Raw genomic sequence first — 15,377 nt, 5'->3', positions numbered from 1 at the left:
TTTTAATCGGGAAGGATAGAGGATTAAATCCTAGTGACTAGTTATATATATATATATATATATATATATATATATATATATATATATATATATATATATATATATATATATATATATATATATATATATATAGTAGAAATATTTTTTTTAAAGTTCGGTGAGAATAATAATAAAAAAATCATTTTTAAATACTTGCCAAAAATCAAAATTAACTTCAGGCAACATTTCAGAGAGTAGGAATTATTCCTCTCATATAGTTTCATCAACTCTAATAGTCCATATTCGTGTAACATGAATAGCATCGGAGGAGATATTTTTTATATGGCAAAATCCGCCATTCTGGGATATCGCGCTTTAAAGTTCAAGAATTTAGTGTAATTTACCTAATGCAGCTAGGGAGTTGAAATTCACAGGATGTATACTTCAGGATATATAGAAAAAGCAGAGTTTCTTTTAGTTACTCTGGTTTTGTACGTAGGCCTAGAGCAATTAATCTTGTCAAGCTTAATTAGCGTTTTGGGGAGAACAAGAATATTATTATATTTCGCCATATTTCTAAGTAAAAACCAGTGTTATACTGTTTGAAATAAATAAAATATTAATTAAAAATATATCTTATGCGAATACATTGACTATTTGTTAGATTTGCGAAAAAAAAAGAAAAAATTCGTAAATAAATTCCGGAAAAATTAGTTATAGCTAAAAAAAATAATTCTCTACTTGTACGCAGAGAGAGAACCGTAAGATTTTATAGGACACTTAAGAAAACTGTGTACCTCAGAAAATTTTGAGAAAAAAAGGGAAAAAAGTTATCATACCTGTACTGCGGCGTGCAAAACCGCAGATATTCATGATGTCCCTCATTACGTAACACAAACATCTTTTTTTTATCAAAATGTTACATATACAAAAAAAAAAAAAAAAAAAAAAAAAAGGATTTTTTTCTTTCGTCATTACTCGTATGCAGTTTGTTTGGGACTGTCTATTTCCCTCATTACATTATCTTTCTTTTTCATAACATTTTACATATCCACCGTTCACACTTGAAATTTACACACACACACACACACACACACACACACACACACACTCGGTACAGAATGTCAGTCAAAGAATAAGGGCAGATTTGGAGAAAACCTTAATAAGTGGGCTTTTAGTATTTTTCTAAAGCCTACGTTTACTGGTGCCTCGGTGCCTCGGTCGCTTCCTCATTGGCTTAACCTTCTTGATCGCTTTCTCCGCCTTGTCTTCTACATTAATCTCGTTAATCTCCTTTTGTCTTTTTTTGTCTTGGGCTTCCTTCACTCAGGTTTATGGCCTTCCTCCTGGTGTTGTGTCCTGCGTCTGTTTGTTTATTTCTCCGATTTACTCTGTGCTTCCCTTGTTTTTGACACCTGGTGTGAATGGATGTGTGTTATGTGGTTTGTAAATTCAAATTATGGGCTATAAGCTGTGATAATTATTGGGCTGCTTATGCTATGTGATTTGTAAATTAGGGAAATGGGTCTATAAGATATGATAATTATTAGGCTATTTTTGCTATGTGGTTTGTAAATTTGTGCTGTGTGGTTTGTAAATTCGTGCTGTGTGGTTTGTAAATTTGTGCTGGTGGTTTATAAATTTGTGCTGTGTGGTTTATAAATTTGTGCTGTGTGGTTAGTAAATTTAGGTTGAGTGGTTTGTGAGTTTGTGTTGTGTTGTTCGTAACTTTGTGTGATATGTAGACTGTGAACTTGGGCTATCTGTCAGTTAATTTGGCTAGTAGCTTTCAAAATTTGGGCTATATGGTCTTGGTTTGCCGATTATGCTGTTAATCCAGGGAATTGTGTAGTAAATTTCGTAGTGAATATTTTACAAAAAGAAAGAAAAGTTGAATAACTGCTGCTGCATTCACTTTAGAGAAATTAAATCATTAGTATGAGTTAGATGTGTCTTTACAACGGTCCTCGAATGTTCAGTTTCTATGCTTATCTAATGTGTGCTGTTTATTGGCTTCTATTCTTTCATCATGACATAATTTTATAGCATTACTTGTGGAATTTTCATATATTTTTCCCGTTATTTCCTCTGGTGTAAACCTAACTCTAATGGAAAGTAAATCTGGCAACACTGGAAGGACGACTGCTCCCCGCCCCGCGGCCCTTGCAGCCCTGCTACCACCACTCCAGTCATATTTAGGAAGTGAAGGGAGGGCGATGTACCTAGTGCCAGCGGGATTTATAACTGCTTCAACCTCACTGTAAGTAGCAGAATTTTTCCTTATCACGATTAGAGTGAAACGGGATGCGTGAATGTTAAAAAAGACGTGTATTAAAGTGCATTTCCAGCTGAAAACTTGGCGAGTTTCATAATTTCTAAATGACCACTTGGAGATTGGAGGAGGACGATGCTAGGAGGAGGGAGGGAAGGAAGGTCTGTGTTGTAAGCATTCTTGAGGAGTCTGTTAGGATCACCTGGGGTTTTACTGTACTCCAGGCGGTGAGATGTGAGACTCGGGGAAGGTCAGGTGTACTCTGTGTCACGGGGAGCTGCTGACAGACTGTGCTGGCTATTGTCTCCTGTCAGTGTTTGTGACTAGACCAAGGTTGAGTCAGCGCAGCATCAGCCAAGGAGCCCCGTGAAGGAAGAGGGCGTCTCCTGCTCCAGGGAGTAACGTGGGTGTTATTTCACTCGCCTGCATCTCACCTGTGAGGGCTACGGTGCCTGCCTGGGCCCTGTGGGAGAGGTGGGACTGCTCACCTGTTTGCCTGTTCAGGTCCACTGCGTGTGTCAGGAGTAAGCTGGACCCACCCACAGCAGACAAAGAAATGGACAGAACATTACATTGTTTTTGAAAGGAAAAAGGATGGAGATGAAACGATTAAGGAGTGAAAAGAATAGAGGGTGGTGCAAAGGTTCTCCCTGAAAAAAAATAATGAATAATATATATATATATATATATATATATATATATATATATATATATATATATATATATATATATATATATTAACCTCAGAAATCCTGTGCCATCCCCACTGAGTTCCAGGCGAAGAGTAGAGTGAAAATTGACATGTATGTTGATTTGAATATGAAATTTATTGTATAGAAGAGTTAGTGTAAATTTATTGTGTGATGGTAGTATCTGTTAAGCATTTCAGTGATAGACATTTCTTTCCCTTAATCCCTTAGCATTTTTCAGACACATTTTTGTACTTCAGTATATAAGTTACTGTTAAAGCATAGAATATAAAAAATGAACCTCTTATTCTTTCTGTTCTCCACATACCCATAAAAGTTATGCTCCCGTACAGCTCTAAATGTTACTTAAAGATGACCGCAATTGTTAAGGGGTTAAAGAAAAAATGCAGTATAGTAAGGAAAACCTGTAACTTAAAGATATTGTCTGAAGAGTTCTCGGCTGATTTAAATGGCAGTAATGAATTTGGTAAGGGAGATTTAGCTCACTATTTGCAAATCAGCTGGTTTTTGTAGATTCTGCACAGGTATCACAATGAATTTCAACATGTTTTCATAGCAGTATTCTTTCTATTCAGCAAATTTTCAGTTTCGACTAATATGCCCATTTTTTGGTAAAGCATGTGTAGATATGGACTTTAATCAAGACAGCATCTGACCTTGGCACTCCATCCCAACAGCCTCATATTTACTGTGATGCCTCCGTTCACTGCATCAACTGAATTTTTCTATGCTGTGTGTTGGGTTGGCTGTAGTTTCAAATGCAAACCAAGCTGCAGGTGCATTGTCACAAAGAATGGGACCATAAGTCATAACAGGGAAAAAAGTCACCTTAAAGACTAAGGCCATAGTTCATAAAAAAAAAAAAAAAAAAAATGTAAGACTGGGGCCATAGTTTATAACAGGAAAAAATCAACCTTAACCCATTCATTGCTATTTGGTACTTCATTCATCAAGCACCAAGCAGTGTGGGACATTTCTTCTCATTCTGCAGCTTCTTCCAAACATTATACCAGCTAAAAAGTGCAAATTGTATTCCTTTTCATCCCTTTCTTTCTTGCAGGTGGTTATAAAGATTTCATACTTTACTTTTGGTATTGTGAATTGTTGCCTATCACAGTGAAAGGGTTAAAGCAAAATTACATTGTTAAAAGTAAAGAAAAATGACCAGAAATGTATTAAAAATGCCAAGGGTAAATTTACTGCTTGATGGAATTAACAGCTAATTAACAGAGATGTCTAATAACAAGCCCATGTATCCACTGATCTGCATGTATAATGTCATTGTTCCACATCTGCTGAGTTACTGTTTATATTTGTGTGGTTAGGGTTTTGTTATTAGTGTAGGTTAAAGCCACACTCTGCCTGTATTACTTTCTTTTCCTAAACTTGTAGGTGTCATGAGATACAGTTCCTATACCTGATGCAGTTACTTTTGTTTTTACCTTTGCTTTCTTTGAATAGTAAAATCACTAACCCAAAATGTGTGCCTTCTCTCAGGTGTTCTAGCACTGTTGGGGATGTAGAAGTCATCTGAAAGAAGTTATTATCAGAATTGTAATTTATTAAAAGTAAAAGAGGAAGACCTGATTCATGGAGAGAGAGAGAGAGAGAGAGAGAGAGAGAGAGAGAGAGAGAGAGAGAGAGAGAGAGAGAGAGAGAGAGATGCAAACATAATATCTACCATAGTATAGTACAGTAGTAGGCATTTCATTTGAATTTCTATCTTGCACTGTTAGTGGAAACATTCGTTAATGTCACTGCAGGAGGTACTCACTTGCCCAGAAGAATTTTAGCTATATCCAGTTGTAGGTTGATTGGTGTTGTCATTTATAATTGTCTGTTAAGATGGGGTTGCCTTCTTGTATCTTGTATATACCTTTTTGAAAGTGATGAAGTATGTGGGAAAGGTTGAAGGGATGCTGCCCTTTTTGGCAAAATTGCAGTGTAACCCACCTGGTGTACTCACTTGGAGCTTATGGATGATGAAGCAAGAAGTTGCCCAAAATGCACCTTGCCCACAGTAATTCAGTAGGAGTTATTATAGACTGATGAAGAGTGACTGAATTTTCCAACTATAGTTTATGATTACAACCAAGTCAGGCTTTTGTAATGGCAACTCCTGGTAGGGAAATAATGGAAAACCTCACCACCACCTGTCATGAAGATACTATCATGCAGTGCTTGATGCCTAAAATTTAGCAATGAAAAAGAATATATTTTGCAATTTCTTCCCAGCTCAAAAATTTGCTTATTCATTCACCATAAGGTTACTTCCTTTGTACTTTATCCTCACTGATTATGAATAAGAGTTAAAGTAAAAAGATAAACAGATAAATACCGCAGGAGGAAAATTTGCGAACAACAAACCCACAGATATAGAGGGAGCAGTGTTATAGTATTAAATGTACTGCACCTGCTTTATTACAGTAAGAATGTGTACTCAGCATGCTTAGTTCATTCCCTAACAGCATGATATCCAAAGTACAGGAAATTCCCATCCCAGCAGACCTGGAAGCCATGGATCTTTTGCTCACATGTCATCAGAGTAGTAATAATGCCTGTGGTCTGTTGTCATTTGCTTACCATGTACTTATATCACAATTAACATGTTCAAGATTATTTTAAGATATGTTTCATCATTTTTATGGATTAATTGGATCTTGTCTGTTTTTCCATATGTATTTTTCAAGTTATACATCCTTCCAGTAGGTAATTAGAAATGATTAACCATAATCAAGTAAAGAAAACTGGGTGTTCCATAGTACTACAATCTGTTCATTTCTACCACTTGCATACTCTAGCAATCTACATATTCTCTTATTGCACTGGAAGTCATCAACTTGCACCAACCACATCGATCACACTCACATGGCAGTATTCGATGTGAATGTGTATCAAGAGGTAGAAGCTAGATAAGATAGTGTATATACCCTAATCATACCTATCTCAAGGAGGCTTGCCAGAGAATTTGAGTCATGTCACAAATACAAATAAGACAGTAAAAAAAACATCTGCATGACATAGTAACTGGAAAATGTTGGTAATTTTGTGTAGGAGGTAGTTTGCAGCACTGAAGATGCCTTTTTTTTTTTTTTTTTTGTGTGTGTGTGTGTGTGTGTGTGTGTGTGTGTGTGTGTGTGTGGTTCAGTCCATGTTGTTCACTCAGTGGCTGTGGCTGTGCTGTGGCAGTATTACAATGAATGAAGTAAAACTGGAAAGCAGGAAGTTGTGATCCAACACCTTTAGAATGCCTGTCAACAGATATTGGGGAAATGAAAATGAACATTAACCCTTTCACTGTGACGTGAAACAGTTAGTAGCACCAGAAGCAATGCGTGAAATCTTTATAGGCAGCTACAAAAAAGTTAGTGATGTAAAAGATTACATTTTGCAATTTCTTCCCTGTTCAAAAACTAGACGTGGCTGTAGAACAAGTAAAGATGTCTCAGAGGGGTAGTAAGGGAAAGGTTTACCAAATGGCAGTCAAAGGGTTAAGCTGATCTTTTTATAAGGAGGCAGTACTTACTAGTCAGACCAGTCCAAACTTCACAATACAAGTATCAGCATTGTCATAGGTGTAACCAGTAGAAGAGCAGGTGCAGAGCTCAACAGTTTGTATTTTGGCTGTGTAGGTATTTTTTTTGTAACTTGATATTCTCTACCCACCTGGGAAGTATTGCTTGGTGGCTCATCCATGATGACTATGAAGTGTTGTAGCCAGAAGTGGGTGGTGGGTGGTTGGTTGCAGGGAAGTGGCAGGGAAGAAAATAAAGGATGCATTGAAAGGAAATACAGAAGAAAATAGAATGGAATGGTGATGGGGAGATTAAGTGAAATTGAAGTTAATGGTGTTACATACCCACATCCATTTAGAGATAGAATGTATTGCCAAAAAAAAAGTGTGAGTAGAGTTAATGGAAGAAATGAAAGGTTAAACATCTCTGTTCAATCTTGTGTAAGAGGGGAAGGGAAATGGAGAGAGAGAGAGAGAGAGAGAGAGAGAGAGAGAGAGAGAGAGAGAGAGAGAGAGAGAGAGAGAGAGAGAGAGAGAGAATCAAGGGGAAAGATAACAAACAAGATAACTAAAGGAGTGTGTGCATAGACGTTATAATTTGAACCAAATCACTCACACTTGATCTCAATGAACTTTAATGAGTAAAATGTCTTCTTTCAATAACAGGTCATTGAGCCATGTAAGATGTGCACTGCCCCCTATGCTGGTTACTGTGCTTAATACTCCTTTTAGATAACTAGTGTAGCATAGCACCTGTGTAGCTGAGGGAGTGGAGAGCTGGCAGTTGATGGGACTGGCAGAGTGGGTGGCAGGAAGAAGGCAGAAAGGCACTCATTAGCTACTTACTGAGAGAGAGAGAGAGAGAGAGAGAGAGAGAGAGATTAATGCTTAAGAGTAAGAGGTGACGAAAAAGGTTATAGTCACAGGGAGGAAAGTAAGAGGGACTATAGGTGGAGAGAGAGAGAGAGAGAGAGAGAGAGAGAGAGAGAGAGAGAGAGAGAGAGAGAGAGAGAGAGAGAGATTAATGCTTAAGAGTAAGAGGTGACGAAAAAGGTTATAGTCACAGGGAGGAAAGTAAGAGGGACTATAGGTGGAGTAAGAGAGAGAGAGAGAGAGAGAGAGAGAGAGAGAGAGAGCAAAGGTGACGAAGGCAAGGAAGAGCGCGTCACAAGACTCTAGGGAGGGAGGAGAGAAAGAGGACAGGAAGGGCAAGGAGTAAAGGTAGTGTGTGGTGAGGAAGGTATAAACATAGGTACGTAACCCATCACCACTACCTCCACCACCACCTCTACCGCCATCACCGCCACCGCCGCCATATTGATTCTCCTGCCCTAGTTCCTGCTCCCTGCTGCTGCTGCCCACTCCCGCCCACCACCCTTCGCCCTCCCGCCTGCAGTACACACGCTCCTTTCGCCACCCCAGGGCCATTCAGCTCACCACTCTGCTTCAAGGGGACAGCCCACTATACGGCGCGCCTCTTTCTCTGCCTCTGTGCCTGGAAGTACTCGCCCGAACTGCGTGTGTACTCGTGCGGGAAGTATTTCAGGGTGTATTTTTGGGCGAAGGTTCCTGAAGGGTACCAAGCGTTGTTCCACGGGGCTGATATGAGCTGGGGTGAAGCAGGTGAGGGGATAATGAACTACATGTACTGTACGCTATGTTAGGCCAGGCAGTGTTGCTTACTCCTGCAGGAACCATTGCGGGTCTAATTCTAGGGTGAAGGTTCCTGAAAGTTATAGGGTGAGGTTTCATATGGTTGGTTATGAGATTAGCGACCTTGTTGAGGCTTTAATCAAGTGTATACTGTACTGGGTTGGGCTGTGTGGCGTACTCTAACGGGGTTTCAGGTACATTGGGAGGTGAGGATTCATGAAGTGCAAAGGGTGTTTCACTTAGTTGATTATGAGATTTAGTGTAGCAGGTGAGACAATAATCAGGTCTACACAATTAGCATACTGATTACCTCATTATTTGTTGGTTCAATACTCGAATTACACTCGGAGGCCTGCACTGAAGACTCGGGACCATTCTGAAGCACCTACGCCGCGGCTGCACTACGTTCTAAAGCCCTTACTTGAAATTCCACTTAATTATTAGGGTGTTTTTATGTTTCTAATGACAGATTAGCAAGACTTCTGTATTATTAACAGGAGAAACAGTCTTGAGAATCCTGCTAACCATCTCAGTGGCCTTTGAAAACATTCGTGGTGAGGGGGCAAAGCGTTTCAGAATACGAGAATACGGGGCTGTCAGTGCAGGGGTTTATAGGTGGGGCCATTCGTCGGGCGGCGCGGCGCGGTCCTCCATTCCCAATATTGGGCAATAGCAGCGGTGCATGGAGCGAGGGAGGCATCGGGCGACGTGATCAGACAAGCATTTCCCGAGACTGCGCTGGAGCCCCCAAGTCTCCTCGTGGCTGGCGGTCGTGGAGTCGTGGCGGCAAATATGACAGGCGCTGATCACACACACACACACACACTTCTGCAATCTCATGTTATCTGGTGGCGTGCGTGCATTGGAGTGCAGAGGAAGGGTTCCGATGCCCCCCCCACCTCCACCTCTCAGCGAAGGTCCGGTTCGTCACCTGCATCATCTCACCTTTAATTCAGGGGCGAGAGGGAGTCACCTGCCCGGGATACGAGGCAAGGACCAATGCGCTTGTTTTATTTCCAAGTGAACGTACTGTAGCTAGGTATCGGAAAGCACACTCTCTCTCTCTCTCTCTCTCTCTGCTGCAGGCATCCTATGGTGCGCCCTTCTCAGCTGGCTTCCTGTTAGTTCATGCGAGTCATTGTATTATGTGACTGTTGAACTATCGATATAAGACGCCTCGGGATGATGGCGGGACGGTTAGGCCATAGAGACGTTTTGTGATTAATTTTTGACCAGTGCCTTGAATCACCAACCTTTAGAAGTTCTGTGAGTTATGAAAGAAACTGGTAAATTCCTCAGATCTGTTATTAAATTGATTAGACATTACCTGTGTTAGTGGAATGATACGATTAAACTTTTCATTTCTTATGTATTAAAACTTGATAATAATTTCTTCACACATGTCCCATAAATGTAACTGATAAGCCATTACCTATATCAGATGTACTTTTCAACTCATAAATGCTATACAGACTTTACAACTTCTTCACACCTGTTTCCATAAAGGTGATTGATAACACTTTACCTGTACAGTTGAATGATAACGAATAATTCTTTTAGATTCTTAGAAGTTAGAAAATTGTCAAACACTTCACACCGGTGGCCGTAAACTGGTCCCCTTCATCAGGTCCTGTGTTGTGAGTTGACACCCGTACATAATAAACTGCAGCCCTTGTGTTGTGCCCCGTATTGTGATAATCATGGCTTGTCGGTTCTGGCCACGCTTGTTTTGGTCTCGGCTTGTTTATGAATTGGTTGATTAGACGTGTTTACTTATTAATTTGCTTTTATCTATTGTGTGTCTTGTTGGGTTGAAACACACACACACACCAGGTAGCACTAGGATTTCTGTAGTGATCATGGAAGTAATTGCTTTTAATGATAATACTGATGATTGAGAGAGAGAGAGAGAGAATTACGTATATCATTATCACTTCCTCCTCCTCCTCCTCCTCCTCTTCCTCCTCTTTATCATCATCATTATCACTATCGTCACCACCACACTAGAAGACGAAGGGAGAAGTCTTAGCTACTTGCAATTCCACTATCCACAATTTCCTCCCTAAAGAGAGGTTACCGAGCCTTTACAAAAGTTCCCTTGGTTGTTTATTGGCTACTCAAAGCTATGTAGACTGTTGTGTGTGTGGGGGGGGGAGGTGTTTTTCTACTACTGGCTACTGTACGAGTATATATGTGTTTTGTGAGTGAATGGGTAACTAATGGTTCTTTTTCTCCTAAGTATCTGTTTGTCATGTTCTCGTTCTTCCTTCCTGCATGATTGATTGACTCCCCTCCTTTGTCCTTCGCTGGGTCAGTCACTGGGGGCTTGTGAGGAGTGAGGGAATGGTGGATGTACAGGTAGATGGTTGGAAGGCTGTACACGTGGAGGCATTAGAGTGGGCACGGTATGGTATGTAGGTTTGTCTATTTTGGTCTGGAAGAAAAAGAAAAAAAAAATCTTCACATAATATAATACCACACACACACACACACACACACACACACACACACACACACACGTGACTTTAAGACTATTAAGACAAAGCTGTATAAAAGTAGATATGCCGACAGACAACACGAGTACGATTTAAATCCAGTATGCTACAAACACACACACACACACACACACACAAAAAAAAATGTATAACGGCATATTACTCTATATTCCACAGATTACAAGTATTAGGTATTAATTTCATAGTGTTGTTTTGCTACCATACCTTATACTTTTATTGATTTATTCATTTATACGTCTGTTTTTTCATGGTGAGAGATTACACTGGCCTTAACTGATAGAGTGAACGTTCTATATCTGAATAACTTTTTTTTTTTATTGCCATTAAAAGTGTTTCTGAATGTGGCTCCTAGTAATACTGCGCTGCTCTTGGCTTGCGACCTTTCCCGGCACGTGTCAGAAATGATTAGAGCTGCAGCACGGGGGGTTGAGAAATGTACAAACTCACCAGGAAAAGAACAGTATACACATGAGTAATCTAATCATATTCACACTGGGGGGAATTACCTACCTGTCTACACACACACACACACACACACACACACACACACACACACACACACAGAGAGAGAGAGAGAGAGAGAGAGAGAGAGAGAGAGAATCAGGATTATTTTATTTCGTAGATAGAGAGAATCAGGATAATTTCATTTCGTAGAGAGAAGGAATCAGGGTAATTTTATTTCATAGAGAGAGAGAGAGAGAGAGAGAGAGAGAGAGAGAGAGAGAGAGAGAGAGAGAGAGAGAGAGAGGGCCTGAGTCTTGGTGGCAGTTTGTGTAGGCGGTGGCGGTGGCGGCCCCGGCGAGGCCTCCAGCGGCGGCCTCCCCTCTGCCATTCGTCATCGATCTGGCCGAGGGCGAGGGGACGCGCCGCACGCCAGCACGCCTCTGAGGGCTAGGTCAGGGCTTCCTCATGTTGCTTACGGCCTGCAGCCTCTACTTTACTGATAAAGGGGCTAGCTGGGAGAGAGAGAGAGAGAGAGAGAGAGAGAGAGAGAGAGAGAGGGGGGGATGGAGAGGGGGAAGGAACCTTGGATAGAACACTCATTGTACACTTGTTTCCCGTCAGTTCATAATGATCAGCAAAGGGCAGTATTCTAAAATGCTTTGCTCTCACCACGACCATTTTCAAAGGCCACGTAGATGATTAGATCGGTTCTCAAACTGTTTCTCTTGCTAATAGTATGGGGATCTTGTTAACCTGTCACTGGAATCGCAAAATCACCCTACGTGCAACTTCACTAAGAGTAGTCGCGGTGAGAGAGCAGAGGGTTTCAGAATACGGGGATAAGTTGTGGTCGACCTTCACGCCCCCTCCTTCACACTGCATCCTCTGTAGCGCTATCATAGTGCAAATTATCGCATTGACAGGTTTGCATTCCTGATGGCTTGGGAGCGTTATGCCGTCGTATTAGCGTTCATGAAGTGAATTATTAGCCTATAAGCCCCGTGTGGCACCTGCTGCAGCATCTTGGTCCTTTGCCACGCACGCCATGACAACAGGCGGTCGTGTCATGTACGTAGCAAGGGCTAAACGCGTCAGCATCCTATCTCGAATGCTTTTAACAGCCTCTAGTGATAGTAATTGCGGTTTAATGGTTGTTTTCGTGACTACAGTGAATGTTTAACAAGGTTCTGCCCCCGTTAATGGGAGAGAACATGAGAACCCGACGGTGGGCTTTGGAAACAGTCGTAATGAGGGAACAAGGCGTTTTAGAATACAGGCCTTAGTAACACAGGGAGTGTATGCCCCATTTTTGTAGTTGATGCCTTCATAGTGCAGCGTCTGTTCCACGAAATACACGTGTACACTTGGTTTGTCCAGCGAGTCACGGAAAGCTTGGGGTGTGTACACGGCCGCGGGATGACTGTACACTCCACGATGCCATTTCTCACTCCTGTGTGTGTGTGTGTGTGTGTGGAAGAGAGAAAAAGAAAGAGAGGGAGGGTGGAGGGAAGGAAAAATCGGAAACAGACATGAAATCTAGCCGTATATCCTGTATTGTAGGGGGAAGGCTCTGATTTTTTCCTCTTTCTCTCCCTCATGGCGTGGGTGTGCGTGGCTCATCACAGTACAGTGCTGTGTTTACTGCCGCCGTAGTATTCCCGTGAGATGGCCATACAAAGGTATCGATTGTGTCAAGTGCGCGGCCTGCCCTCACTCCGCCTCGCACACAGTCACACACACACACACACACACACGCTCGTACTATATAGAGGCAACATGTGTCAGTATTCTCAAATGTTTTGGCGCCTTGTCTCTACTACTTTTTAACACCTTGCAGTAAGAACATAAGAAAATAAGGAAAGTTGCAAGACAGCCACAATAAGAAACATACCTACCAGTTTCACCTGTCATTTCTATCCATGAATTTGTATAATCTTGAAAAGCTCTCTAAAGACTAAGTGGATGTTGTAAAGGCTTTCAAGGTTGTTTTCATGATTGTAGTGATGGTTTAATGGGGATTCGGCGCCATCTGTGACAAACCACACCCATAAGAACCCGACTAGTCCTCTGCGTTGCCTTTGAAACTGGTTGAGAGAGCAAAGCATGCAGGAATACGAGTGCTGTGGAGAGGAGCGGGGCTTCAATCTTTGATGACACGAAAGAGTGTTAAGAAAAAGGAAAGCTGCTTAAACAACAGGAAGAAATATGCCTTAAAACTTTCCCTGTAAAATTATTAAGTGTTGCCCAGTTCTGGGCAACACTGGATGAACATTCAGATACGATAGGACCACAGGAACATAGCTGATGCCCTGTATACTACATGCAGGTAAACACGCACATACGTACACACACATTCCCCGCAATCAGAAACGCTTTGCTCTTTCACCACGACCATTTTCAAAGGCCATAGAGATGATAAACCGAGTTCTCTAGACTGTTTATCCTGTCAATAATGTTGGAATCTTGTTAATCTACCATTAAACAGTGAAGAAGGTAACTAACTAGAACCATGTCAAAGCAGTGCAGGTGCGGCGCAGAAGTGTTTCAGAATATGGCCCTACACATACACACGCACAGTATTTTGCCTATGTGCCATCCCCATCGTACCACTGTTCCGGTAATCAGATAATCAAGCAAGGATATATCGTGGCCATTACGACATGCACAAGCACTGAGTAAAAAAAATAATGGAGTTCCGTGGACGCTGCGTAGGATGATGTCAAGCCCGATAAGATAGCACGGTGGTGGCGGTTGATAACGTCCTCCCTCGGTAGATAGTCCTTACGCTCCATCGTAGGCTCCAGTGGGCGGATTGGTAGTAGTAGTAGTAGTAGTAGTAGTAGTAGTAGTAGTAGTAGTAGAAGGATGAGGAGAAAAGTCTGTTGGTCTTGTATTTCCTTTCAGTAATACCTATATAACTAGTACTATAGAGAGAATAGGTACTGTAATATGTGAATAGGGGCTGTGTGTAACTATGATACCTTCTATTAATACTGTTACACTACTACCATTAATAATGATAACAATACATGTGGTAGTCTTAAAAGTCCAGTATGTAAATTCACGGATGGGTCAAGTTAAAGGTGAGAATAGAGATATTGAAGATGCCATTCTCTCTCTCTCTCTCTCTCTCTCTCTCTCTCTCTCTCTCTCTCTCTCTCTCTCTCTCTCTCTCTCTCTCTCTCTCTCGTTAACATCCGCCACCTGTCAGATCACGCGTGTAGCAAGGGACTTTTTCCAGGTGTCTCACCAGTCAGTCTCAAGTCGGTCCGGGCACGCAGACTTACCTTTAGTGACCTCACCATACGAATTTACCGAGGGAGAGAGAAAAAAAAAGAAAAAAAAAGAAAATTTAGGTGGACTCACTTAAATTATCGTCTGAGGGAAAATTGACGTAAATGACACGAAAAACGAACACTGAAGACACACCTACGTCACCCACCCACACATTCAAGCTGAGCGGTGGTAAAGGTGTGATAGGAATAAAGGCATGACGTGGATGCTCTCAAGGCCTTTGGTGATGGCTGGCTGGCTGCCTGGCTGTGGTGGGGGGAGGGGTGTCCAAATACATAGAGGAATCAGGTCACGGGAAACATTTTTAAAGAATCTTGGTAATTAGTCTGGTGTGCTTCATGCCAGCGTCTACTTTGGTGGCATTTATAACGCAGATATTTCAGGCTTGCTCTCTTCCTCCTCCCCGCTGTGTTCCCCGGTGTGGTGTTATTACAGGCAGCCGTCCCTCGCGTGGGTGTGTAAGGCATTGCTGGTGGTCACGCACCCCGCTCCCTCATTCACCCCCTCCCCTCCCTCCCTCCCTCAGGCTGAGTGGGGAGCGTGACGCGCACAGCCACGCCTCCCACCTCCCGCCTCTGCCATAACGGGACAGGAAATGTTACTGATTACAACGCCTTTCTCTTACCTTTTCTCTTTTTCCCGTTGCATGTTTTCTTCCGATCGATAGCTTAAGAAAAAAAAAATATATATATATATAAATTTTATATATATATATATATATATATATATATATATATATATATATATATATATATATATATATATATATATATATATATATATATATATATATATATATATATATATTATGATTAAATGAAGTGTTCAGTGCAATATGTGGCTTAACGAGACGAAACTGAGAAGATCAGATACTTGACAAAAATGTGGACAGGGTATGATCGTGCACGAAGTTAAATTATTGTAGTGTTAATATTCCATCGTGTCTCGTAGATACCTATAAGGTGGACCTCCAGGACGATAACTCAGGCGCCTTA

General features: G+C 41.4%; 1 protein-coding gene across 6 annotated transcripts in view; it reads left to right on the top strand.

The window, feature by feature from the left end:
• Positions 1–2,112: 2,112 nt before the first annotated feature.
• LOC135110981 (catenin alpha-like) overlaps positions 2,113–15,377 on the top strand; it is a 43,653-nt gene continuing 30,388 nt past the window's right edge. For 2 of the 6 annotated variants that reach the window (XM_064023769.1, XM_064023766.1), the window contains exon 1: positions 2,113–2,239. The gene's annotated coding sequence lies outside the window, so the exon portion shown is untranslated. The remainder of the gene's footprint in view (positions 2,240–15,377) is intronic. The other 4 variants (XM_064023772.1, XM_064023773.1, XM_064023774.1 and 1 more) reach the window with 3 other exon arrangements.

This window comes from Scylla paramamosain, chromosome 21 (genome assembly GCF_035594125.1).
Source record: "Scylla paramamosain isolate STU-SP2022 chromosome 21, ASM3559412v1, whole genome shotgun sequence".
NCBI classification, from domain to species: Eukaryota; Metazoa; Arthropoda; class Malacostraca; order Decapoda; family Portunidae; genus Scylla; species Scylla paramamosain.
This window is presented reverse-complemented; position numbering and strand designations above follow the sequence as displayed.